Genomic DNA, 26,613 nt, shown 5'->3' with positions numbered 1-26,613 from the left:
GAATTTCTGTCTCAGAACATTGTCCTAAGTGAGTTCTTTGAAATTTCTTCCAACTGTTGCTGAAGATAATTTGACATCACTGGGGAGCCTGGTTCATTTGGGAAAATGCCATACTCATTTGGTCCTCAATATGTTCTATTATGCCTGCTTTATGCAGGGGAGACACGAGATAGAAAGAACGTTGGTGTCTTTGCCCAGAGTACCACTTAGCAAATACTTTGTTAAAGTGGGCTGATTATAAAAATCAAAATAAGCCTGTGTATTTGGGTATACACCTTATGATCTGCTAGCATGGTGAAAGCTCCTATTATCTTTAGAGCCATGTACACAGGCTACCTTATCCAAAAGGGGATTCTTTCACATACTGAGAGGAGGAAGAACTTAACTTACCTGCACTTTTTTATAAGCTAAGAGGCAACTCAAGGATTAGGGAACTTCAGGGCAGACAGAGAGCATAGTGTACCTTGAGGCAAGATGCTGCCTATGAGGTTAGCCTGAGTTCACATAAAACTGTCCACTCAGCTGCTATTGAGTCACATGTAGATCAAGAGAGTGTGACTGCTGTAGTCTGCAACCACCAATGAGATACATATCTGTAAGTATAGTGTCAGCCTTGGGATGAATGGGCTCAGTTTACAAATACTGTCTTTGTTTTTGTACTGCTATAAGAGAACACCATAGACTGGGTAATTTATAAAAAAATAGAAATTTATTTCTCACAGTCCTAGAGGCAGAGAAGTCCAAAATCAAGGCATTGAAAGGTTCAATTGTCTGGTGAGGGCTGCATCCTCTGGAGGGAAATAACGCTATGTCCTGACATGGAGGAAGGTGGAAGGGCAAGCTAACTGAGTTCTGCATGGACTCTTTTTTGAGAGCCTTAATCCCATTCACGAGGCCTAATCACCTTACAATTTTTTTTTCAAATATATTTTATTTTAGATCCAGAGGGTACATGTGCTGGTTTGTTATATGCATATATTGCATACTAGTAGGGATGAATGAATATTGTACTGGATAGGTAATTTTCAACTTCCCTTCACATACTCTTCCCCTCTTTGGAGTCACTAGTGTCTGTGATTTCCAACTTTATGGCTATGCATACCTATTGTTTAGCTCCCACTTATAAGTGAGAACATGCAGCATTTGATTTTCTGTTTCTGACTTAGTTCACTTGGTATAATGGCCTTCAGTTCCAACCAAGCTGCTGCAAAGGACACTATTTCATTCTTTTTAGTGGCTGCATAGTATTCCATTTTGTATGCATACCGCATTTTCTTTCTCTAGTCAACTGTTAATGGACAATTAGGTTGGTTCCATGAGTTTGCTGTTGTGAATAGCACTGTGATAAACATATGAATACAGATGTCTTTTTTATACAAATATTTCTTTTCCTTCTGGTAGATACTCAGTAGTGGGATTACTAGGCTGAATGGTAGGTCTATTTTTAGCTCTTCGAGAAATCTCCATATTATTTTTCATAGTGATTGAACTAATTTACATTCTCATCAAAAATGTATGTGTTTCCTTTTTTTCTACAGCCTTACCAACACCTGTTATTTTTTGACTTTTTGGTAACATCCATTTTGATTGGTGTAGGATGATATCTCATTGTGGTTTTAATTTACATTTCTTTAATGATTAGTTATGGTGAGGATTTTTTTTTTTTTTTTTTGAGACAGAATATCACACTGTTGCCCAGGCTGGAGTGCAGTGGTGCGTTCTCCGCTTACTGCAACTTCCACCTTCTGGACTCAAGCAATTCTTCTGCCTCAGCCTCCCAAGTAGCCGGGATTATAGGTGCACATCACCACATCTGGCTAATTTTTATATTTTTAGTAGAGATGGGGTTTCACCATGTTGGTCACACTGGTCTCGAACTCCTGACTTCAAGTGATTCACCTGCCTCAGCCTCCCAGAGTGCTGGGATTACAGGTTAGAGCCACTGTGCCTGGCTAGCATTTTTTTCATGTGTTTGTTGTCTTCTTGCATGTCTTCTTTTGAGAAATGTTTGTTTATGTCCTTTGACGAACTTTTAATGGGTTTGTTTTTTCTTATTGAATTGTTAGAGTTTCACGTACATTCTGAATATTCATCCTTTGTTGGGTGCATAATTTGCAAATATTTTCTCCCATTCTGTAGGTTGTCTGTTTACTCTGTTACTTCTTTTGTTGCGAAGAAGCTTTTTTGTTTAATTAAGTTCCATCTGTCAATTTTTGTTTTTGTTCCATTTGCTTTTGAGGTCTTCATAATAAATTCTTTGCCTAGGTCAATAGCTAGAAGAGTTTTTCCTAGGTTCCCTTTCAATATTTTAATAGTGTCAGGTCTTATGTTTGAATTTTAGTTTCAGGTCTTATGTTTAAGTCTTTAATTCAACTTGAGTTAATTTTTTGTTCATGGTGAGAGATAGAACTCCAATTTTATTCTTCTACATATGGCAACTCAAATTTCCCAGCACTACTTATTGAATAGGGAGTCCTTTTCCTTTTAAAAACCCCAGATCTTAATACCATTTTATTGGTAGTGCTTGAATTTTGGAGGGGACTCATTCAAACCATAGCACATACTATGAGCAAGTCAAATCCTGTAGCTGAAGAGATCACGAGAGCAGATTCCAGGTGAGATGCAGGCAAACAGTCCAAGAGCAAAGAGAGAAAGGAGGAAGGAAGTCAAAGTCAGGCAGGAGTCACGGGGAAGGTTGGCAGTAAAGAGTCAGCAGGTTGGGGTCAGTCTCTGGTCTATTGTTTGTCTATTTATTGAGTTTTAGCTTTTTTTTTTTTTGGAGACAAGGTCTTGCTCTGTCACCCAGGCTGGAGTGTAGTGGTATAGTCACAGCTCACTGCAGCTTTGACCCCCTGGGGTCAAGCAATCTTCCTGCCTCAGTCTTCTGAGTAGCTGAGACTACAGGCATGAACCCCCATGCTTAGATAATTCTTTTAATTTTTTTAAATAGAGATGGGATCTCTCTCTATGTTGCCCAGGCTGGTCTTGAGCTCCTGGCCTCAGGTGATCCTCTCATCTTGGCGTCCCACAGCACTGGGATTATAGGCATGAGCCACTGTGCCTGGCCTTATTGAATTCTTTGTACATCCTGACTAATGAATCGTTCATCTGATACATATGTTGTCATAGTTTCTGTCTTGCCTTTTCATTTCTTAACAGTGTCTTTTGAAGAGCAAAACTGTTTAATTTTGATGAAGTCCAATTTATTTATTTATTTATTTATTTATTTTGAGCGGGTTTTAGCCATTGGGTTTGAACTTGGGCCACATGGTGGGGGCAGCCAATGTTAGATAAACCCAAGTGTGAGATGATAGAATAAAGTTGCACTTTGGTCTCCTCTGAACCAAAAGCTGAAAGCTGCTTTTTGTTTACATTTTCTAGAAACGTATAGAAATGAAATCGTATAGTATCTACTCCTTTTTAGTCTGGCTTCTGTAATTCACCATAAATGACTTGGAGATTCAGCCATGTTGTTGAAGTGTCAATAGTTTTTTTTTTTTTCCCTATGTTCTGAATTCATTGTAAGGACATAGATATATTAACTTAAAATGAATCAAATTGTGCCCTTTAAATATGTGTAGTTTATTGTATCAATTATACCTCAATAATGCTCTAAAATTAGTTCGTTAATTGGAAGAAATAGCTGTTCTGAGGCGGCTTACACTTTTGCGACCCAAAACAACTTCTAAATCAGAACCAAAGGTTAATTTTCCTTAATTACATTTAAGTTGGGAAGAACCTTTTAAACTTTTTTTTAATTAAAAAAGGGTATTTTATTTAAAAAGATTCATAAAAGAGTATTTGTTATCAATCTGCTTTTTTTTTTTTTTTTTTTTTTTTTTTTGAGATGGAGTTTCATTCTTGTTACCCATACTGGAGTGCAATGGCGCGATCTCGGCTCACTGCAACCTCCGCCTCCTGGGTTCAGGCAATTCTCCTGCCTCAGCCTCCTGAGTAGCTGGGATTACAGGCACTTGCCACCATGCCCAGCTAACTTTTTTTAAAAAATTATTTAATTTTTTATTTTCAGTAGAGACGGGGTTTCACCATGTTGACCAGGATGGTCTCGATCTCTTGACCTCGTGATCCACCCGCCTCGGCCTCCCAAAGTGCTGGGATTACAGGCTTGAGCCACCGCGCCTGGCCATCAATTTGCTTTTCTAGTGTAGTTGTCTTTAGATAAAGAAGGGGCACAATGAAAAAGTTTTGTGATTTTATTGCAAAGTGCTGGTTTTATTTTTATATATTTTTAAAATTAGTGTCATATCTTTTACATCTGCAATTAACTAGAGCTGGAAACTTCAAGAATAAACCTTGTACCTAAACACGTTGGCACTTAACCCTGCATTACCCACAGCAGCAGCTAAAATCCATTTCTTCCCTTAAAGCAGAACCTTTATTTGGGAGTATTAGAAACACGTGCACACTGAGATCAGCTATAAAATCTACACCTGTTCAAAAAGAGGGCCAATCTCTGAAAACTAGGATTGGACAGTCCTAAAAGAAATGTCCCATCTTCTGCTTCTCAAAAGGAGTCAATTTGCAGCCAAAAAAAAATTGAGCTTGGATGACCTTGCCTTGAGCATGCCACCTGGTCTCTTGGGCCTCATTTTCCAGCCTAACCTATTGGTTTATTGGGTTAGATAATTTTTAATAGTGTTTCCTATAATGTGTTTCCAGAATCAGTTGCTAGAAACCATGTTGTGGCCCACCCTTAACCTACCAAATGCGGCCATATTTTTGTTCCAAATGTTAAATATTTAATCAACTTTAAGGTGAAACCCAAATGTAATTTATTAAGCAACTTGGTGTTAAGTCAAATGTGACGGACATGAAAAATGCCTTTTCATTAGTGTCCATTGGCTTCTTTGGTTCAAGAATTCTGGCTGATGGAATGAATAGCAACATTATTCTCTGTTCAAGCAAACTGAATGTATATGAGTAAAAATAATATAAAATAAGCCAGGAGGCTTTCCAATTGCTTTTTGCTAATTGTGATGTATTGATTTTCTATGCTGCATTAATGTCTACAAAGCTCTCCTTCGGCTAATCCAAAAGATGAGAATTTAATGAAAAATTTTATTTCAAAGTGTGTATAAAAGGTTGGAGAAAGGCCCACGTGCATGTGAGTGTGCACATACACACAAGAAGGTGTACATAGAACTTGGAGAAGAAGATACACGTGGTGCAATTTTCATATGGGGGCAGTGGTAGAGACTACCATCAAAGAATCTTTTGTATACTGTCTTATTTTACTTTTTTCCCTTGACTATAGATCTTGAGAAATCAATCTTTCAAAAAAAATAACAATAACTATATATATTTTTTGAGACAGTGTCTCACTCTGTCACCCAGGCTGGAGTGCAGTGGCACGTTCATGATTCACTGCAGCTTCAACCTCATGGGCTCAACTGATCCTCCCACCTCAGTGTCCTGAGTAGGTACGACTACAGGCACATGTAAACATGCCTGGTTAATTAAAAAAAATATTTTATTGTAGAAAAGAGATCTTGCTATGTTGCCCAGGCTGGTCTCAAATTTTGGTGCTCAGTGAATGATTCTCCCACCTCAGCCTCCCAAAGGATTGGGATGACTGGCATGAGTCAGTGTCCAGCTCTAAAATCTGAACTATGTTTTAAATAATAAGGATTTGGCTTTCCTATTTTTCTATTAGTTAGACTTAGAAAAAAAGCCTAACAAATATTAAACATAATCACACTGAAAGTACAACCAGAAAACAAACAAACAAACAAACAAGGGAAGGAACAAAGGGAAAGAAGGAAGAAAGGAAGGAATCAAGTGTTGTCAGAGCATGTTCTATGCCCTGGAACATCACTGATGCTTTACTCAGTAATAGCCAGTCTTTAGCAGTTTAGAGGGCATTGTTGCCCTTACATTGACATCCTAAAATTCAGTCACTGTGGGCTTGGTTAAGGAAGTTCAGCATTCCATGGAGTTCGACTGTCTTCTGATGGTGACTGTTGCAGTAGGTTTCCATCCTCAATCTTCAGGGAAAGGCACACTTTTTTTCTCTTTTACTGCCTTCCAGAAGAACATGCCCTCCTCTTTAATTTCCTAGAGCATGGGATGGCAAACTCTAATCTATGGTTCGTATCTGGTCCTCTGCCTGTTTTTATGTGGCCTGTGAGCTAAGAATGAATTTTACATTTTTAAATGGTTGAAAAAAGTCCAAAGATGAATAATATTTTATTGTATGTAAAATTATATTAAATTAAAATTTCAGTGTATATAAAGTTTTATTGGAGCACAGCCACACTCATTCATTTACATATTTATGGATGCTTTTCAGCAACAGAGTTAAGTGGTTGTGACAGAGACAGCATGGGCACAAAGCCTAGAATATTTACTATCCAGCCCTTTACAGAAAATGTTTGCTGAATTTTGTCCTAGCTCATGGCAGAGATTTTACTGAAGATTGGTAATAAGGAAAGGGAAGTAAAACATGCAGAATTTACAATTCTGGCACAGTCTCAGGGCCTTTCACCAGAGTGGCTTCTTGTTCCTTTCTAGAACTGTGTCACTGTGGCCAGGAGTAGACAATATCAAATGTATTGCCCTAAGTCCTTGCCCCAGAAGGACTTCTTTGCAGGATGGTTAAGAATGAAAATATTGTTTCACTTCAAGAAAACTCTACTCTCATCTGTGGGAATGTAGTTGGGACCTGAGATCCCTCCAAGACAATTAATTACACAATAAACTCATATCAGCATAGTAGTTCCTCCTTATCTATAGATTTGCTTTCTGCAATTTCAGTTACTGGTGGTTTCAGTTACCAGAGGTCAATTGCATCAGAAAGCATTATATGAAATAAGATATTTGAAACTCACACACACAAACACACACACACCATTTATCTTTTTTTTTTTTTTTTTTTTTTTTTAAGTGAGACAAAGTCTTGCTGTGTCACCCAGGCTGGAGTGCAGTGGTACGATCTTAGCTTATTGCAACCTCTGACTCCTGGGTTTAATATTCATGTTTCTCAGCCTCCCATGTAGCTGGGATTACAGACTTGTTTAGTCATATCAGGCTAATTTTTGTATTTTTAGTAGAGATGAGATTTCATTATGTTGACCAGGCTGGTTTCAAACTCCTGGCCTCAGTGATCCATCTGTCTCAGCCTCTCAAAGTGCTGGGATTGAAGGCATGAGCCACCATGCCTGGCCTACAAAACATTTAATATCGTATATTGTTATAATTGTTCTATTTTATTATTAGTTATTATTGTTCATCTCTTGCTATGCCTAATTTATAAATTAAACTTTTTCATATATATGTATGTATAGAAATAAAACATAGTATATACAGTGTATAGGGTTTGGTACTATGTACCAATTTGGTACTATGGTTTCAGGCATCTACTGTGCATGTTAAAAGGCATTCCACAAGGATAAAGGGAGTGATATGATCTGGCTGTATGTCCCCACCCAAATCTCATCTCGAACTGTAATCCCCAAGTGTTGAGGGAGGGACCTAGTGGTAGGTGATTGGATCAAGGGGGCAGATTTCCCCCTTGCTGTTCTCATGACGGTGAGTTCTCATGTGATCGGTTGTTTGATGGGTGTCTGGTGCTTCCCCCTTCTCTCTCTCTCTCTTTTTCTCTCTCTCTCACTCTCTCTGTCTCTCTCTACCTCTCTCCTGCTGCCTTGTGAAGAGGGTACCTGCTTCCCTTTCTCCTTCTACCATGATTTTAAGTTTCCTGAGGCCTCCCCAGGCACATGCAATGGTGAGTTAATTACACCTCTTTTTCTTACAAATTACTCAGTCTCAGGTATTTTTAAAAAAATAGCAGTGTGAAAATGGATGAACACAGGGGGACTAATGTGTACTCCTCAAAGTCTAGTTTATTCCATCTTGTGGTCTAGTTGAGGCTGAGTAAAATTAAGCAACACTTTTTAAAAATTTTAGTGTCTTTGAATAAAGGGATCAACAATCTTGTTTATAGTCACACCCAAGGTTATTCTTAACCAGCATGTTCATCTGAAAAATAGGGATTATAACATTCACCTCATTGAGTTTCTCATAACCACCCTGAGGTGTTAAATAAACTTGCCTGAGGTTGCATAGACTACAAATGTTAGAGTTGGGATCTGAAGCTAATTCTGTCAACCCCAAACTTTCTCTTTTGGTAGTTTCTTCATGAGTAAATGTATGATATCCACTGAAGTTTTGGAAACTTTTCTGAGCTTGTAGATTTCCATATAATAGCATATGGGACTCTTAGAAGGTGCTCACAAGCTCACCCTCTGGAACCATAGACACCTGTGTTTGAATCACCATTTTGCCACTTACTAAATGAAGAATGTCTCTTCAGATGTCTCTTGGCATCTGGAGGAGGATATCATCCATAAAGTTAAAGGGCATACAAATGTAAGGTATTTGTTAGTCTGACACTAAGCAAGCGTTCTATCACTATTGGCTATTATTACTTTCTAACTGGATAAAAATGGAACTCCCATGTAGTAATAGCTTACTCTTCCCACTGTGAAACATCAATTTCTCAAATCTTATTTCAGGCTTAACTTTTTTTTTAAAGCTCGGATGTACACTGTTGAATTCCCCTTGAATTTTGCCGCCAGCTTTTGAGAGCCTTCAAATGCATTTGAAGCTTGCATTGGGGAAGGGGCACTTGGGAGATATCATTGTAGCAACCACTGGTGGTTTTTGACAAGGTCTTGAGAATCGATGACATTCAAGGACAAGGGGGCTTCAAATGCTCTTCATGATCCATTAGTCATGGATCATTTACATGGCTCAGAAGTACATGGAGACATTTGTAGAAATCTGTACTAGCAGTAGCCTACAGTGAGCCCATTCTTGTCACCACAGACTCTTAACATCTCCATTCTAAGAATTGCAGTGATGGCTGACACTTCATTTCAAAGAACAGGCTGAACACACTGTTCTTTATGAAGACGTTAGCAGATGTACTTTTAACGTTTTAAAATGTTTCTGAGTGGGACAGCTATGTAAAAATGGCACTGTGTGCCTTAATGTGCTAAGCATATTAAGAAGTGAGATACATTCTGTTAATTTCCTAATGTTAATTTCTTTCTCTCTTTCTTTCTTTCCTTCCTTCCTTCCTTTCTCCCTCCCTCCCTCCCTTCTTTCCTTTCTCCCTTCCTAGACAAGAGTCTCATTCTGTCACCCAGGCTGGAGTGCAGTGGTATGATCTCAGCTCACTGAAACCTCTGCTTCCTGGGTTCCAGTGATTTTCATGCCTCAGCCTCCTGAGTAGCTGGGATTACAGTCATGTGTTAATTTTTGTATTTTCAGTACAGACAGGATTTCACCATGTTGGCCAGGTTGGTCTTGAACTCCTGGCCTCAAGTGATCCACCCAACTCAACCTCCCAAAGTGCTGGGATAACAAGGGTGAGCCACCATGCCTCGCCACTTTCTGTTAATTTCTTAAATGTTAATTTCATATTTTTACAAAGCTCTGTACAAATATCTACATCTATATCCACATACGTAAGTATTAATTTATCAATAAGGTCTGTTTTTACCATACCACGTTGGATCAACAGTACATCTGTAAATCATGTAAAGATATCCTAGTACTATTTTTCAACCATTTCTCTCAAGTGGAGTTATTTTCATATAGTTTTCTACTTGGAGCAATTTCCTATGTTAAACTCTAGATGGGGTTCTCATTCTATCTCAAAATCTATGTGAAGGGGAAAACATAAGAGGGGAATGTTGAGAATGGGATGGAAATTCATTTACTTTCTTAACTGATAACTTTAGCCAGTCAGCCAGATTTTTGGTTACTGTTCTTAGAATGGAGTCAGCTCCAAAAGGAAGCTATTTGTATCTTGTCTGTCAGATTGTCAAGAAGGAAGTCAACGGATAGTTTATGAAGACTTCCTTTATTTCATTGTTTTCTTCATTTAGTGGGACCAAATTTCATGAATGATAGAATGTTTGCATTTTATGAGCAATGCTACCACACTGTCTTTCAGACCTCAATGTTTAATTGGTTCTAGTGCTTTGAGTCATTAGCTTGAACTCTTTAGGTTTTGGCTTGGATAATTAACATTTCTCTTTTTTTGTATTTTTACTGAAGTAAAACGTCTCTGAATATAGAACCCTTCAGTCCAATAGGCAAGTGCTAATGACTCCAGCTTTTTTTCCCCCCAGATTTACATTGCTTTGATACAAGGGGCTGGGGCTTGGTATGAGGGTAAATGTGGTAGAGGCATTTAAAATTCACTAGTACCAATGTTAGATGGCCTCTTGCTCAGCCTGACCCACTGGAATCTGTTTTACTTCTTTCTCAAATTGCCCCCCTTTTATTTTTCAACTACATATCCACCGCCACCACCTCAATGTCGTACTGTTAATAATTCACCTTTGACATCTCTCTTTTCTTACTCCTTGCCTGTAATCTAATGACAAATCCTGTCATTTCTAGTTCCAAAATATTTCTCCATCTCATTATTACCCCCTTGGTTTAAGACACTGTCATCTTCTCTACTTCAATGGCCTGTTTCCTCCAATTATACGATTTTAACTTCTACGTCATTTTCTATACTGCAGTCAGATGGACCAGTGTAATAAGCACTTTTGCTCATTTTTGCTGTGAACACTGCTGAAAAGCCTTCAAGAGCTTCTTAACACCATTGAAACAAAAACCCCGGTCCCCAGCTTGACGCAGAAGACCCCCCATGGTCTGGCCTCCACCTGTTTCTGCAGACTCACTTCACGCCCCGTCAACTCATTGTATTCCACAATGGTCTTCTCTCAGTATTTTGTTTTGAGACAGGGTCTTGCTCTGTCATCCAGGCTGTACTGCAGTGGTGCGATCACAGCTTACTGCAGCCTCAACCTCATCTTGGGTTCAAGTGATCCTCTGGCCTCAGCCTCCAGAGTAGCTAGGCCACAGGCACACACTACCACACCTGGCTAATTTTTTCTTTCTTTTTTTTGTAGAGCTGGGGTCTTGCTATGTTGCCAAGGCTTGTTTTGAACTCCTAGACTCAAGCAACCCTCCCACCTCAGCCTCCCAAAGTGCTGGGATTACAGGTGTTAATCACTGGGCTTTGCCTCCATCTTTTTAACTTGCCAAATTTCTCTACTCTTCCCTGCATGCTTTTCTGGAACACGCCAACTCAAATTTTAGGTCTCAGGATCTGAGAGGCCCCCCGTAACTTCTCTGCCCCTCAGCTACACTCCCAGGTAAAGTAGGTTTCCTGAGCTCACTATCCCAACAGCGTTTATTTTTCTTCACTGGGCCTCTTCTCCACTGTTGTTCGTTTGTGAGAGAATTTTTGGATGTCTTTTTCCTGCTAGTTGGGGCTCCATGAGGAAAACACCACAGGGTATCAGAATTATAAAATCAATCCCTTTTTTTCCTCAAAATTTCAATACCTCTCTTTCCTCTTTTCCTAGCTTACCACCTCCCTGTTTATTTCACTGAAACAAGCTGAAGCAATCGGAAGAGAATCACTCCAGATTCCCCGTGATAAATTGCCCAAATGCCTACATCTTCTGCCAATCCCTCTTTCATAGAGGATGAAATTTCCAGCTCTTATCTATTTCTCTTCCTCACACACCTCAGATACTAGACCTCATGCCTGTCTGTTACCTGCTCGAGAACTTCGAGCCTGCATTCACTCCTTTCTCTTCTGAATCATTCATTTTCTTCTTTTTGCCAGATTTATCTCATCAGTATAAACACATGACCTCATATATTTCACCTTCTAAAAGTCCTCACTGGGTGCGGTGGCTCATGCTTATAATTTCAGCACATTGGGAGGCCAAGGCAGGAGGATTGCTTGAGCCCAGGAGTTAGAGGCCATCCTGGGCAACATGGAGAAACCCCATCTCTACAAAAATTACCAAAATTAGCCAGGCATGGTGACATGTGCCTGTAGTCTCAGTTACTCAGGAGGCTGAGGTGGGAGGATCCATTGAGCCCAGGAGGTTGAGGTTGCAGTGAGCTATGATCATGCCACTGCACTTCAGCCTGCATGACAGAGCAAGATCTTGTCTCAAAAAAAAAAGTTCTGCTTCAGATACTGTCAACCTGTGCATTTTTCATTATTGCAGACTTCTTAAAAGTACCTGTATCCCCTATTTATACATTTTCACTGTACTTCCTCTATTCCATTCATTTCTGCCCTCCCTACCTCCTGAAACTTCATTTGTCATGGTTATTGGTGCCTTTATCTTGCTGGTATCATTTGCCACTTCTTAAAGTTCGTCTTTTTCAGCCTTTGAGCAGCTTTTGGAATGGCTGATTATCCCTTTCTTGTTGAAAAATTTCTTCCCCCCAACATAATTCTTTTCCAACTTTTATTTTAGAATCAGAGGGTACATGTGCACATTTGCTACAAAGGTAAAATGCCTGATGCTGCGGTTTTGGGTGTGGATGAATCTATCACCCAGGCAGTGAGCATAGTTTTTTAGCCCTTGCCTTCCTCTGTCTCTCCTCCTTCTAGTAGTCCCGGGTTTCTATTGTTGACATCTTTAGGTCCCTGAGAACCCAATATTTAGTTCCCATGTATAAGTGAGAACATGTGGTATTTGGTTTTCTGTTTCTGCATTACTTCACTTAGGATAATGCCTCCCAGCTCTGTCTACATTGCTGCAAATAACATGACTTCATTCCTTTTTATGGCTGTGTAGTATATCATGGTGTATATGTACCACATTTTCTTTATGCAATCCACTGTTGATGGACATCTGGGTTGATTCCATGTCTTTGCCATTGTGAATAGTGCTGCAATGAACATATGGGTGCATGTGTCTTTTTGGTGAAATGATTTGCTGTTTTTTTGGGTATATACCCAGTAATGAGATTGCTGAGTCAGATGGTAGTTCAACTCTTAGTTCTTTGGGAATTCTGCAAACTGCTCTTCACAGTGGTTGGACAAATGAAATTCTTCCCAACAGTGTGTAAGTATTCCCTCTTCTTTACAGCCTCACTGACATGTTATTTTTTTGACTTTTTTTTTTTTTTTTGACAAAGTCTTGCTCTGTCGCCCAGGCTGGAGTGCAGTGGTACAATCTTGGCTCACTGCAACCTCTGCCTCCCGGGTTCAAGCAGTTCTCTGTCTTAGCCTCCTGAGTAGCTGGGATTATAGACACCTGTCACCATGCCTGGGTCATTTTTATATTTGTAGTAGAGATGGGGTTTCACCATCTTGGCCAGGCTGGTCTTGAACTCCTGACCTTGTGATCCACCCGCCTTGGTCTCCCAAAGTGCTGGGATTACAGGCATGAGCCACCACGCCTGGCCTTGACTTTTTAATAAAAGCCATTCTGACTAGTGTGAGATGGCATGACATTGTGGTTTTGATTTGCATTTATCTGATGATTAGTGATGATGAGCATTTTGTGTCTATTCATGTCCTTTGCCCATTTTTTGGTTTGGTTGTTTGTTTTTAAGACACCCCACACTCCTGTTTTTCTTCCTACACCATAGGTTCCTTCTTCTAAAGTTTGCTTTCAGCCTGTCCTGTTCCCTCTATATTGGATCAGATCAGTGCTTAGACCTCATGCATCTTTTCTTTCCTTCTTTAACCTAGATGATATAGTTTGACTTCAAGGCTTTATTGAATTCCCATCTACATCCTGAGGTTTTCCAATTGTACATACCCTTGGACCTCTCCTGACTTAGAAGATGTGCATATGATCGAGTAAAATATGATGTTTCTCTTTTCACAGAAAAGATGCAGCAAGCCCAAATAAGAGTACTCGAAGGATTGTCACCTTTAGTTCTAATCATGTGACACTCTCATCAATTTCCTTCTTTGTGGTTAAAAAAATGTTCGTTTTAAGGACTTGAAATGCACAGACTGTTTTGGCTGACATGCAGAGTATATTTTACATATAAATGTTCCTCCTAAAAGGTCCTCTTATGAGCTACATTGGAATGACACTACTGGTGCCAAGACTTCAAACAATTTTATGGAAGGTTTGAATTAAGTGTAGGAAATGAAAGCTGCTCATAGCAAATTGGCTTCTCTGCCTTCCCAGGAGTCAATTTCTACTTTCAAACAGTTAAGAAAATCATGAGTATTACTTTTTTGGTTATTAAATGTATGAGTGACACACAAGAATTTTAGGTTGTGTTTTAGGGAGGTTTGTGATTTAAAGCCTCAGATACTTACTACAATGTTCATGGTTGTTTAAAACGAATAAAATATCTGAAGAATTATTTATCTTCTGGGAAAATAGGTCAATTAGTGTGTGTGAAAACACAATTTGGCCAGGTTTTTGTGGCTCATCTACAAGATTGATTGAGGTGCCTCCTCTTCTTTTATTAAGTGGTAAATTTTTACAGGTTGTTTAAATTTGTCCTTTTCAAACTTCAGTGGTGATGTCTGCAGTGGTTTAAAATATTAGTGATTCATAGGGGTGCTAAATTTCAGGTGTTAAACAGGGCACATTGTCCCTAAGTGTCTGTTTTAACTGACTGTAATGAAAGGAAATATTTTTTTCTATTAAAGCAGGCATGATTACATTACTAAGCTAACCTTTACTGATATACGATACTTAAACGGCATTTTACACTTAAGGTAAGTAAGTGATTACTTGACTTCCCTGATTCTACCCCAGCCCCAGGGCTATTCGCTTACCCTTCCCTGGAGTTAGAACTACATTGATGAGAAATTTGGACAGCACATATACTTTGGTGGAGGGGGGCACATAAGCAATATCATGTGTATTTCTTTTTATTTTTTCAATTTTTTTCTTTTTTTTGAGACAGAGTGTCACTTGTCACCCAGGCTGGAGTGCAGTGGTGTGATCTTGGCTCACTGCAACCTCTGCCTCCCAGGTTTAAGCAATTTTCCTGCCTTGGTCTCCCTAGTAGCTGGGACTACAGGCATGTGCCACCACACCCGGATAATTTTTGTATTTTTAGTAGAGAAGGGGTTTCACCATGTTGGCCAGGTTGGTCTTGAACTCCTGACCTCAGATGATCCATCCACTTCGGCCTCCCAATGTGCTGGGCTTATAGGCATGAGCCACGGCACTCAGCCTCATGTTCATTTCTAATAGCCTCCAAGCTCCCTCAAATGTGGGACTATACCTTCCTTTATTTCATAGCCCAGCAAGCAGCACAGTGCTTGGTACCATGACAGAACTCTAATAAAACTTATTGACTGGAACTGAACCAGATAGAATCTAAAAATATCAAAAATAATCTGTAAGGCAATAACAGAATGTCTGCGAACATAGAAAGGTTTATTATTCTCTGGAAAAAGAACTTTCCTGGTTCTTACATGGGGCAGTGGCTGGTTGGACCTAAGAGCTGGAATTTGGAAATCACTGGCATGGGCAGGGGTTGACAAGGCCATTCTGGAGCTACTGTCAGAGCATCATTAGAGCATTGCTAGAAACTTAGGGCACGATGATTCGACGTACATTCACAGACTCAAATATGATGGGCTAATTACAATAGAAGGAGACCTGCATTTACAACCAGATAGACAGATCTTGATATATTCACATTGCACAGCAATGAGAGTGAACAAACTACAGTTAGAACAGTATAGATGAATCTCATGAATTTAGGGATCACTCTTTGTGATTCTGTTTATATAAACTTCTGAAAAAGAAAAAAGAGAAGCAGACTGAATGCACGATATTAGAAGTCACCCTGATTGGTATACTAGTTACCCTTGCCTGAGTAATTTGTTGGAGGCACAAGGCGACTTTGGGAACTGTGGCAATGCTTTGTTCTTTGGGTGCTGTCTATGCAGAAATGTTTACCTTGTGAAAAGTTTATCAATTTGTACAAGTAGAATTTGTGCACTTTTCTGTATGTGTGTTATACATCAATAAAATTTAAAACAGGCTGGGCGCGGTGGCTCATGCCTGTAATCCCAGAACTTTGGGAGCCTGAGGTGGGCGGATCACAAGGTCAGGAGATTGAGAGCATCCTGGCAAACATGGTGGAACCCTGTCTCTACTAAAAATACAAAAAATTAGCCGGGCGTGGTGGCATGTGCCTGTAATCCCAGCTACTTGGGAGGCTGAGGCAGGAGAATCGCTTGAACCCAGGGAGGCGGAGGTTGCAGTGAGCCGAGATAGCGCCACTGCACTCCAGCTTGGATGACAGAGTAAGACTCAATCCGCAAAAAAATAAAGTTAAAACAACTAACTTAAATAAAATGTGTGCATTAGCAAGATAACACCTAGGATTGCTAGAATCTGCCAAGAAGTACCGAGATAGCATCATAGTGAAGACTGACTTGAGAAGGACAAGGACCTGAGAATAAATAGGCTAAGGTTATTTCAGCTCACTTACACCTGAAACTCCCAAGTTTTATCCTTTTTCATCAAGCTCTAAAGATTCTGTATATCAGGCCAATAATAGGGGCTAGGCTGTTAGAGGGACACATTCATGAGGAGGCTTTAAAAGTAATTTGGAACTTCCAACCTGAGAAAGCAGCAATGCAGAGTTTTAGTTTTCTCTCTCTCTCTCTTTTTTTTTTTTTTCCAGCATATTCAGCAGGAAGAGCCACAGGTCTGGAGGTGGCTTCGGGACTCCTTCCTTTGCTCTACCGTTTCCAGGAATATCAGGAATTGCTGCTAACTGTTGTTGAGAAATCATTTTAAGAATGGTACAAAATCCTGGTAATAATTGAAAAGAATTCAAAGCTATACTGGGGTCTTATTTCAGGTTCTGCCCAAGTTGCTCTAGGTGGAAGATGAATGTTGATCCCTTTCTTTCTTTTATTTTTAGCCAAATGAATTAGAATCAAACCCTCTTCTTATATGTTAGGTGACATTCAAGGAGGTATACTTTTTCCCATCCTTAACATGGGATCAAAATAATGTAGAATTTGTGATATTGGTGTGGGGCCAGTTAGAAAGATTATGTTGTTAGACAAAAACTATCCTACCTCATGCTGCAATTTTGTTTACATTAAAAAGAAAAAAGAGGCCAGGCACAGTGGCTTAGGTCTGTAATCCCAGTACTTTTGGAGGCTGATGAGGCCAGTAGTTCAAGATCAGCTTGGCCAACATAACAAAACCACATCTCTACTAAGAACACTAAAAATTATCTGAGCATGGTGGTGCATGCTTGTAATCCCAGCTACTCAGGAGGCTGAGGCATAAGAATTGCTTGAACCCGGGAGGCAAAGTTGTAGTGAGCCAAGATTGCACCACTGCATTCCAGCCTGGGATGCAGCACAACTCTGTCTCAAAACAAACAAACAAACAAACAAGCAACTCTTCCTATTCTATGTTTGTGTATGCTTGTATGCAAGCTCACTGTGTGTTATGTGACCTGCCATGGAAATGCCAAAAGAAGTTGTATATAAGAGATAATGAATTTCAGCTCATATTTTCTATGAGCTGAAAATTTTAATTGTGATAAATACACATAATGTAAAATTTATAATCTTAACCATTGAAAACATTTTTAATTTTTTAGAGATAGGGTCTGGCTGTGCTTCCCAGACTGGTCCCAAATTCCTGGGCTCAAGTGATCCTTCTGCCTCAACCTCCCAAAATGCTGGGATTACAGGCATGAGCTGCAGAGCCTGGCCAGTCTTAACTACTTTTAAGTGTATAGTCCAGTAGTGTTACATATATTCACATTGTTGTGCAACAAATCTCCAGAACCTTCATCTTACAAAACAGCAATTCTATACCCATTAAACAACTTCCCACCTTCCACTTTCTCCACTGGGGAAACCATCATTCTATTTTCTGTTTCTATGAGTTTGATAATTCTAGACGCTTCATATTAGTGGAACCATACAATAAAGTTTTATCTTAACTTTTCATCCTGATCCTGGCTAGACCAAGAATATGGCAAAAATAATATTGCTGCATGTAGCTTAAAGCCGAATGAGTCATCCTGTAAGTTATAACAGAAGACACAAGCAGTCAAGACCACAGGTGAAAACTAAATGTGTTGATCAGATGGCCCATAGTAACCATGCCTCAGATATAGTGTTAACATCTTATTGAATCTTTGACCTACATTTGCAATGGAAAAGGAGGTCTAGGAGAAGCAGAAACTCCAGCTAGAAAGCTTGATGGCATCACCTGACATCCATGCCTCTACCCCAAATGGAAGAGTTGGGCAGAGGCATTGGTCCCAGAGTGCGCAGATGTAGGCACTTACTGAGTGCCTAGAATACATTGGGTTCTTTTTCATACAAGCCATCCGATTTTAATATTCATGCTAATATTATGAAGTTGGTTATAGTTGTACCTGTTTTACAGACAGGAAACTAAAACGAAGACAGTTAACTGTCTTCTCCAGGATCCCAAAGTTAATCAATGACAGAAATGGTATTTGACTTTGATTTCATTCTACCTTTCTTTACTTTCTGTTGTGCAGCAGTAGCGATGGTAATATATTCATGATCCTTATATTAGGGATGATCAAACTGAGTTAAGTTAGGCTAAGCAATTTTTAAAAAATCACACATTTAGCAAGTGATAGAAATAGCAGTTGAAGTCAGGACATTATTAAAAATAAGCTGCAAGCCCTTCCAAGATTTGGGGCTATCTTTACACAAAGGTTTGCAGAATTCTAGAAGTTAAAAAAGATATTAGTATGTGGGAAGTTTGCATGTGCAGGAATGATACTGGTGTCGTGACATAGAGCAATGCCTTCTTCAGAGGAAATGAAGGTCAGGGGGATCATTTCATGGAAGCCCTTGAATGATCCACCTAAGAATTGGTTCTTAATTTGGTAGGCAATCGGAGGGTTTTGAAGAACCTTGATGGAAGGTGATCAGAGCTTGTGCTTTTAGAAAAATCAATGCATACATTAGAAGGTGAAGCAACTGAATGTAAGCATTCTCTCTGAACACTAAAATTGGAATGACTTTATTGCTTCTCCGTATTCCCTTGACCTTTTCCCAATATCAATTGGGAAACCTTTTGTTATTTAAAATTTAATACAAGACTTTTTTTTTTCCCAAAGGCATTTGAATAGTAAGATCTTAAACTTTTGTATATATATAAAATAACACATTTTAATACTAAGTCAGTAAGTCAGTACAGAGTTTCAGTGATGAAGACTGAAATGTGAAATTCTGCATGTTGTTTCTTAGTTGACTTTTAAATGGATGAAATGATAACGATGTTGCAATGAAGCTTATCACACACACACACACACACACACACACACACACACACACACACACACGGGATTCGGAACCATGGGCTTTCTTTTACTTTCTTCATATGCTTTTCAGTAACACTAGAGGTCACTAAGACCCTGTCTTTCATTTAGTTTTGCTGTGGTTCATCTTTATTTAAGCTACATCTGAATTCCTGTTGTGGACTTGTGTTTCTCTTTATGAATTATACAGCTCGCCTCTCTTAACCTGCTAATGTTAGTTTGTAACATTCCCTATTACACTGATAGTTTAATTGACAAATTAACTTGTGCTAGTTTGCCAGATACTGGCACAAATGAGATTTTTCTTCATCTCCTCAATGGTTGATGTCAGCAATAGAGAGGCAGGTTGATTAGATGCAGAATGGTTCTAATTTCACAAAAATCAATGCTGTAACCTTTGTGTTCAGATGGCATTTCTTCAAACATTTTATGTTCAATTATTTAAAATCAGCTTTAATTTTTGTTTTCAGTCTGTTTTTAACTTTTTTAGTCTTCTGTAGACACATACTCAAAACATTAGTTTATTCTTTGTTCTAATTATGTCATCTATATAGTTAACAATCTTTTATTAAATACATACTATATTCAAGAAACTAAGCAGGCACTGAGAACACAGAGGTGAGTGATGCTAAAAATGGTCCAACAGAGTTTTATTAACATTCCCCTAAACTCTAAGATGTTATGAGGTTGGGAATTGACTTACTTGAATTCATGAAGTGTAAATTTAGTGAACTCTAGGGAAAATAGGTGACCATCTTCTTTTGTTTCTTATAATTTTCTTTCTCCCACCTTACTCCTTCCAGCAGGTACACTGGTGGTCACCTGCCTTGGGTCTCCATGTAGCTGGCATCTAAAAGATATCTGTAATTGATTTTTGCAGTCACCTGAACCTGTTGTGACTGCTAAGGTATTGGCCACCCAAGGACTTCCTCAAACAGAATAGTTTCATACCATTTTCACAAGGTACTTGATTGATAGGGTTTTATTATGAACATAAGGCTGTTTTCTGAATGTGACTAAAGAAAAAAAAAAGGCAACCTTTGCTTTTCCTTTAGTTTCCTTCATGAAAATTCCTTGGGAATGTGAAAATCACAAATGGTCGGGAGTAGTGGTTCTCAAATGTTAGTGCAATTCAGAATCAACAAGAGGGCTTTTAAAGGCACACATTTCTGGGCTGTGTCCTGAGAGTTTCTCGCTCAGTAGTTCTGGAATGAAGCCTGAGGATCTGTATTTCTAATAATCTCCCAGGTAGTGCTGAAGCTGTTAGTCCTGGGGCTCCTGTTTATGAACTACTAGCCTAGAGGATAGAGCACCATGCTTGGAGTTGGGAGATGGCTTCTAACTTTAATTGTGTCACAAACTAGTTAGGTAAAAATGAACAAGTGATTTATCCTTATGTGACATTAATATTTTATTCAAGTTTGCTTATAACTTCATTATGGTCATTTCAAAAAAATTGCAACCTAACATTTATGAGAGTGTTTTTTTCTCATTTCTCCTCCTTAGTTCTCCCATTTCTTCTGGCTCTACTCTAATCTACTTGGAGTTCCCTGAAGTTGCTACACTTTAGTGTGATTCCTGCTATTGTTTATGCTGTGCCCTAGAACCCTCTCCTCCCTTCGATTAACTTATGAACTCCTATTCATCCTTCATGTACCAGCTTAACCATCATAACTGAGAAGCTTTATTAACTTGTCCCTACCTCCAACTCCCCTTAATAGAGCTGGTTATTCCTTTTAAAGTCTTCTCATGTTACCTTGACCATAATATATATCATATTAATATAGGGCTCTTATTGGTTTATTGGACAACTGCTTCCTCTAGAGGAGATAGAGCTTTGTTCATCTTTTTGTCTCTATTACCTAGTGCTTTCTAGTACAAAGCTGGCTGGCATTCAGTAAGTGTTTAGTGCATGATTAAATCTATGTATGCTTCTGCTTTCCTTTCTATATCATTTTTGCTTTTTTGAGAAATTTATCTCTTTCCACATTATAGTTCAATTTTAATGAATGAAAGGGTTAGAGTGAGAAGACCTTATATGTCTTTTAGTTAAGAGACATATGTCCAGAGTCTAAGTGCGATACTGACTTCGTATTTTTTTATTGTGCAATTATTATAATTGAATCTGATTTTAATAATAATATTTAACATTTAGAAGTGCTTTTTCTGCCATGGACTGCACTAGACACATTTTTGGGATTTTTACCATTTTCACAACCTGAAATGGGAGTTTCCTAGTTACATGTGTTTTATAGAATAAAATACTGAGGTTGGACAAGGCAAAGTCACATGTTTAGTGAGAAATCTGGGATTCATATTTATTAGACTATTGTATTAAACATAATTTTGAGAGGAGAAAAACATTTAACCAATGAATTTGAGTTGCCAAGCACATGTCAACATTTAATGTAATATTCACAAAGCCAATGAAAGCAGCATTCAGTAAATATTCTTGTCCCAGAAATAAGATGGAAACAAGTTGTCTAAGGGTGTCCTAAGATAGAGTGACTTTGTAAAGCTTTGATAATGTGTCGCAGCTTTGTGGCAGTGAAAGCAAACATACATATTTTATGTCATTGGTTCTGGGGCAGAGCTCATGCTAAGCAGAAAAGCTGACATAATTCCTGTTCTGTTTTTAGGCTGCCAAAACTTAGGCTAAAAAGAGGTAGTGACTTGTTGAATGAATTAAGTCTTCCATGCTCCTAGGATTCGGGTTCTTCATGGCTGAAAGTTAAGAAAAAGAATGGGTCTTATCCGTTGGCTGGTAAAAGTACTTGCTTACTTTGTCTCAGTGCCAGTCATAGCTGTGTGCAAACAGTACATCCAAACAGCAAGAAACTTCGTTCCAGCCTCATTGTATGAGGAGGTTGCTTACACAGTCACCAAATTCTAATCAATAAAATTTAGGCTGCAGTTGTAATTAGTCACACTATTGTCATTAGCAATGTAAGGACTCTTTTTAACCTAGAAATTTATAATTATGATGTTCTAGTCTGGATTCAACCATATGTTCCCTGCCACTTAAAATTGACCCTGAGATGAGGACTTGATGCAGGGTGCTATGGACAGAGAGTGTGTTTAACTCCAACATTCATATGTTGAAACCCTAATCCTCAATGTGATGGCATTCCAAGGTAGGGCCTTTGTGAGGTAATTAGGGTTAGATTAGGTCATGAGAGTGGGGTCCACTAGATGAGATTAATGACCTCATAAAAAAAGGGAGAGATATGATATCTCTTTTCTCCTTTTGGCAAATGAGCAGACAGTAAGAAAGCAGCCATCTGTAAACCAGGAAGAGGGCCTCCAAGAAGAACCCCACCATGCTGGCAGCCTAATCTTGAACTTTTATCCTCTAGAACTGTGAGAAATAAATGTTTGCTGCCCAAGTCACCAGTCTATGGTATTCTGTTATAACACCCCAAAGTGACTAAGATTCAGGGAGTTTGTTTTGGAGGCAATCACAGAAAGCTAAAGTGCAAGAAGAGAGAGAGAGAGAGAGAGAGAGAGAAGAAAGGAAAAAATAACACCCTATAAAGTGCATGTTAACAAGCTGGTTGCCACTTAGAATTGTCCCATGGGAGGACAAGGAAGCTGGGACTTTTATCCATAGGCTTTTATCCCCCATTCGATGAGGTTTACCTTGAGGGGCATAGATTCCTCACATTTCTGGGTTGCACCTACGAGTGGCTAAGCTGCTTTCCACAGCTTTTGAGAATGCTGTACAGTGGGGCACCATGGACGTTGGCAAAGATGCACAGAGCTGTCCACCACCTCAGTACTGAAATTAGGTGTGCTGAGGGGATATGGCACAATTCATCACAAATGTCTGCTACAGATAACAAAAAGGCTTTCCTAGGAATAATGGCTGAAATGATAAAATAAATTGTTTATGCCCTACTAATTCTTTTATATATTTCTATATCCTTTTTTTTTGCTGCGTTTTGGGAGATTACAACCACTTCAAGTCAAATTCAGTTTATGGTTGGCGGTAGTGCCAACGTCTCATTATTAAAAAATTTGCAAAATGCCGATTTCTGGACAGTTTTGAAATGACCCAAAAAGAAAACCAAAGCCTTAGTTTTCAAATTCATTGATGAAGGACGTTTACTAGACAGGTCACTGGAAGGGAATAGGTGATTGTAAGGCTAGAAAATGACTTACATTTAATTAAATAACATTGAAAAGTTTTGATTTAAAAATTATTTCATTTCTAATTTGTCATTGCAGAATTTTTTTGAGATGGAGTTTCTCTCTTGTTGCCCAGGCTGGAGTGCAGTGGTGCAATCTTGGCTCACTGCAACCTCTGCCTCCCAGTTTCAAGTGATTCTCCTGCCTCAGCTTTCTGAGTAGCTGGGATTACAGGCAGCTGCCACCATGCCTGGCTAATCATTGCAGAAAATTTGGAAAACATAAATTGAAATTGAAGGAAACTGTATCAATGGTAACTTCATACCCAGAAATAATCATGGTTATTATGCTGATATAATCCTTCCCAGTCAAAAATTTTTATTATAGATGTGAGTAGGTGATTTTTTTTTTGGATAATAAGTTTTCTATTGAGTGGCAGGTAAGGAAACTAATATTTATTGAATGCTTTTTATTTGCTAAGCATAGAATTGGATGTTCTATACACCTTCCCTAATCCATCAGCCTCTGTACTGTTTGTTTTTAGGAAGCCACATTTCCAGCCCCAGAGTACTATGTACATTGGGTACTGCCTAGTGCCTGTCTCTCATCATTGAAAGAGTGCTTTGTCTTCTACAGGCCCCAAGTAAGCAAGTCAGAAAGGTTAAAGGCAGCCTGGAAAATGCTGAGAAGTGTTTTTTCTAATGGAAATGAAAATGGAATAGAGAGAGGCAGAAGGAAGAAGGGAAATGCATTAGAGTAAAGTAATGGAAAAGAAATTTCCTTAAATTTGTTTTCCTTACAGCACTATGTTATGTCTGTTTTTAGGTCTGCTTGTTCAAATGACTAAGCAGATTTTCCCAATTAAACCATCATTTACAACCCTGCTTATCCCAAATGTGTAAATAAGCTTCCTTTGGATTTGTCTGACAGGTATTTGCTTTGCATTATCATTGGTGTTTTGACAACATTACCAGAGATGAAAACAATTCTGCCATACACCCAACTTCTTCAAAATGCCTTTTTCCTTCCTTTATCTTGGATTCATTGGTGTAAATAAATAAAACCTGCCCTACCGTGTCCTGTTTCTCCTCTCTCTTTTCCTTTCCAATTCAAGAATTTAATTTGAAAATGGTTATTTTTAGCCCTGTTCTGAACTTGCTTGCTGAGAACAAGCCTATCCTTTGTCCCACTATGCTACTGATTGCTGATAATGCAGCTTGCTGCAGGGTGGTGGGCACGATCTGCAAACAGTACAGATAAGATTGATGGAAAAGTGGGTTGCAGCATCCTGCTACTCATCTGGGAAGTGACTATAATCACCTTTCTATTCAGCAATATGTAGTAGATGACTGAAACTGAGCTAAATGCAGAGGACACACCTCTGGGTGAAAGTTGAAGAGAACTTCCAGTATCATGGAAGACAGTGCTGGGTGATCTATGCCCACTCTGTACATTACAAAGAGGAGAAAACACTGGTCAGGTGCAGTGGCTCATGCCTGAAATCCCAGCATTTTGGGAAGCTGAGGCAGGTGGATCACTTGAGCCCAAGAGTTCACGATCAGCCTGGGCAACAGGGCAAACTCTCATCTCCAAAAAATACAAAACCTAGGTGGGCGTGCTGCATGCACCTGTGGTCCCAGCTACTTTGGAGGCTGAGGTGGGAGAGTCACTGGGGCCCGGCAAGTCTGTGCTGCTGTAAGCTGTGATCATGCCATTGCACTCTAGCCTGGTTGACAGAGTGAAAACTTGTTTTTTTTTTTTTTTCCTAAGGAAGGAACATTGAAAATGGCCACTCTGAAATAGCGACTTTTATTCAAAGGGCATGAGTAGAAGTTAGCCAGGTGGGGATAGGTCACCACTTATGGCTGTGGAGATTATATCCTGAAAACCTAGCTTTTCTGACAGAGTGTTAAGAATAGAGAGCAGCAGTTGCAAATGCTGGACAGAGCGCAGCAGGCAGAGGAAAGGAATGAAAGATATGTGTTTGGTGAGAGGGACCTGGATCAGGTTGGGGAGGACGCACTAGTGGCCTCTCCTGGTTGAGGTGTTGGTTTCTGAGTCTCAATTTTTGTTTTTTAATGTAAGATTAAAGAAATGTTTGCCTCATAGTTTTGCTGTAAAACTTGCTTTTGGCAATATAGGTAGAGTGCTTAGCAGGGAACATGATGCGTTGTAAACACTCAGCAGCATGGCTATTACGTTATACTAAGTTTTTGTTTTATAGTTTTTGGTGTTGATAATGATGAGGCTGATAGTATTTAGACAATTATTACTAGAAATTCCACTTTGTGCCATGATAACAGAAAATGCATGGGTTTCCATAAATGCACCATATGAAGATCCCAGTAGCAGGGCCATGGATGGAGTAATGTACAATAAAGTGACCCTTAGGTGATGGGACATTGGGAAGCAGCAAATAAAAAGAAAAAGCAAAGCAAACAGAACAACAACAAAAATTCACTCAAAAATGCTTTGACAAGATTTCTTTCTGCTGTGAAAATATATTTTATATGTTTTCATATGTATGAAACCATCCGGGTTCCCATTTCTCCATATCCATGACTTTTGTAATTGATTGGAGAAGTAAAGAGATGTAATTCAGGTTTGAAAAGGTGACGGATAGGTTCTTTCCCATATCCAAAGTAAAGCTAGACTCTGAAGTTCAAATCCTCATTATAATCCTCTTTATATCACTTACAATTCAGAAACAACTTATTTCTTTGTGCAAATAGTCCAGCTCTGAATCGGTGTGCTTATCCTAAAGGAAAACAAAGTGAGGGCTTCCTGTTAGAACAGCTGCACAATACTGCCAGCAGTTGTCATCTGGATCTGTCATGCTCTGCCTCAATTAAGATCTGATGTCACTGATCTCACAAAAGATGGAGAACAGATGTCCTTCTCGCTGTTGTGTATTGTCTTGCCCTCACTTGCCATCAGTTTTTCCTTCCAGAAGACATAAGAGGACAACAAGCTACAGGAAACAAACTGAGCCTTGAAAACTATGGATCCATTCCACATGTTATTTTCTTAAATACCTAAAATTGGGTTCAGGTGCCTTTCTTTCTTGCTTGCCTTCTCAAGTGTTTTTCTTGCTTGCTTGCCCTGTAGTTGAAAGCTCCAGGCTCAGCTAGGATGACATGTTCAAAGGTGAGAACTCAGGGGAAATTTCTGGCTTTTTCCTTTCTTTTCTTGGCATTAATTAATCCCACTAATAACAGCTTCTGGAGACTCATTTAGGAAGCACACCATCTCCCCTCTTGGAACAAGAGGTGACACACCTTCAGCTCAGGGGCATATGAGTGACCAGCCTAGCCGTCAATTGATCCAATCCCTGTGCCATAGCATTTTCTTCCGGAATGG

Source organism: Saimiri boliviensis, chromosome 1 (assembly GCF_048565385.1).
Source record: "Saimiri boliviensis isolate mSaiBol1 chromosome 1, mSaiBol1.pri, whole genome shotgun sequence".
NCBI lineage: Eukaryota > Metazoa > Chordata > Mammalia > Primates > Cebidae > Saimiri > Saimiri boliviensis.
Note: the sequence above shows the minus strand (reverse complement) of the source record.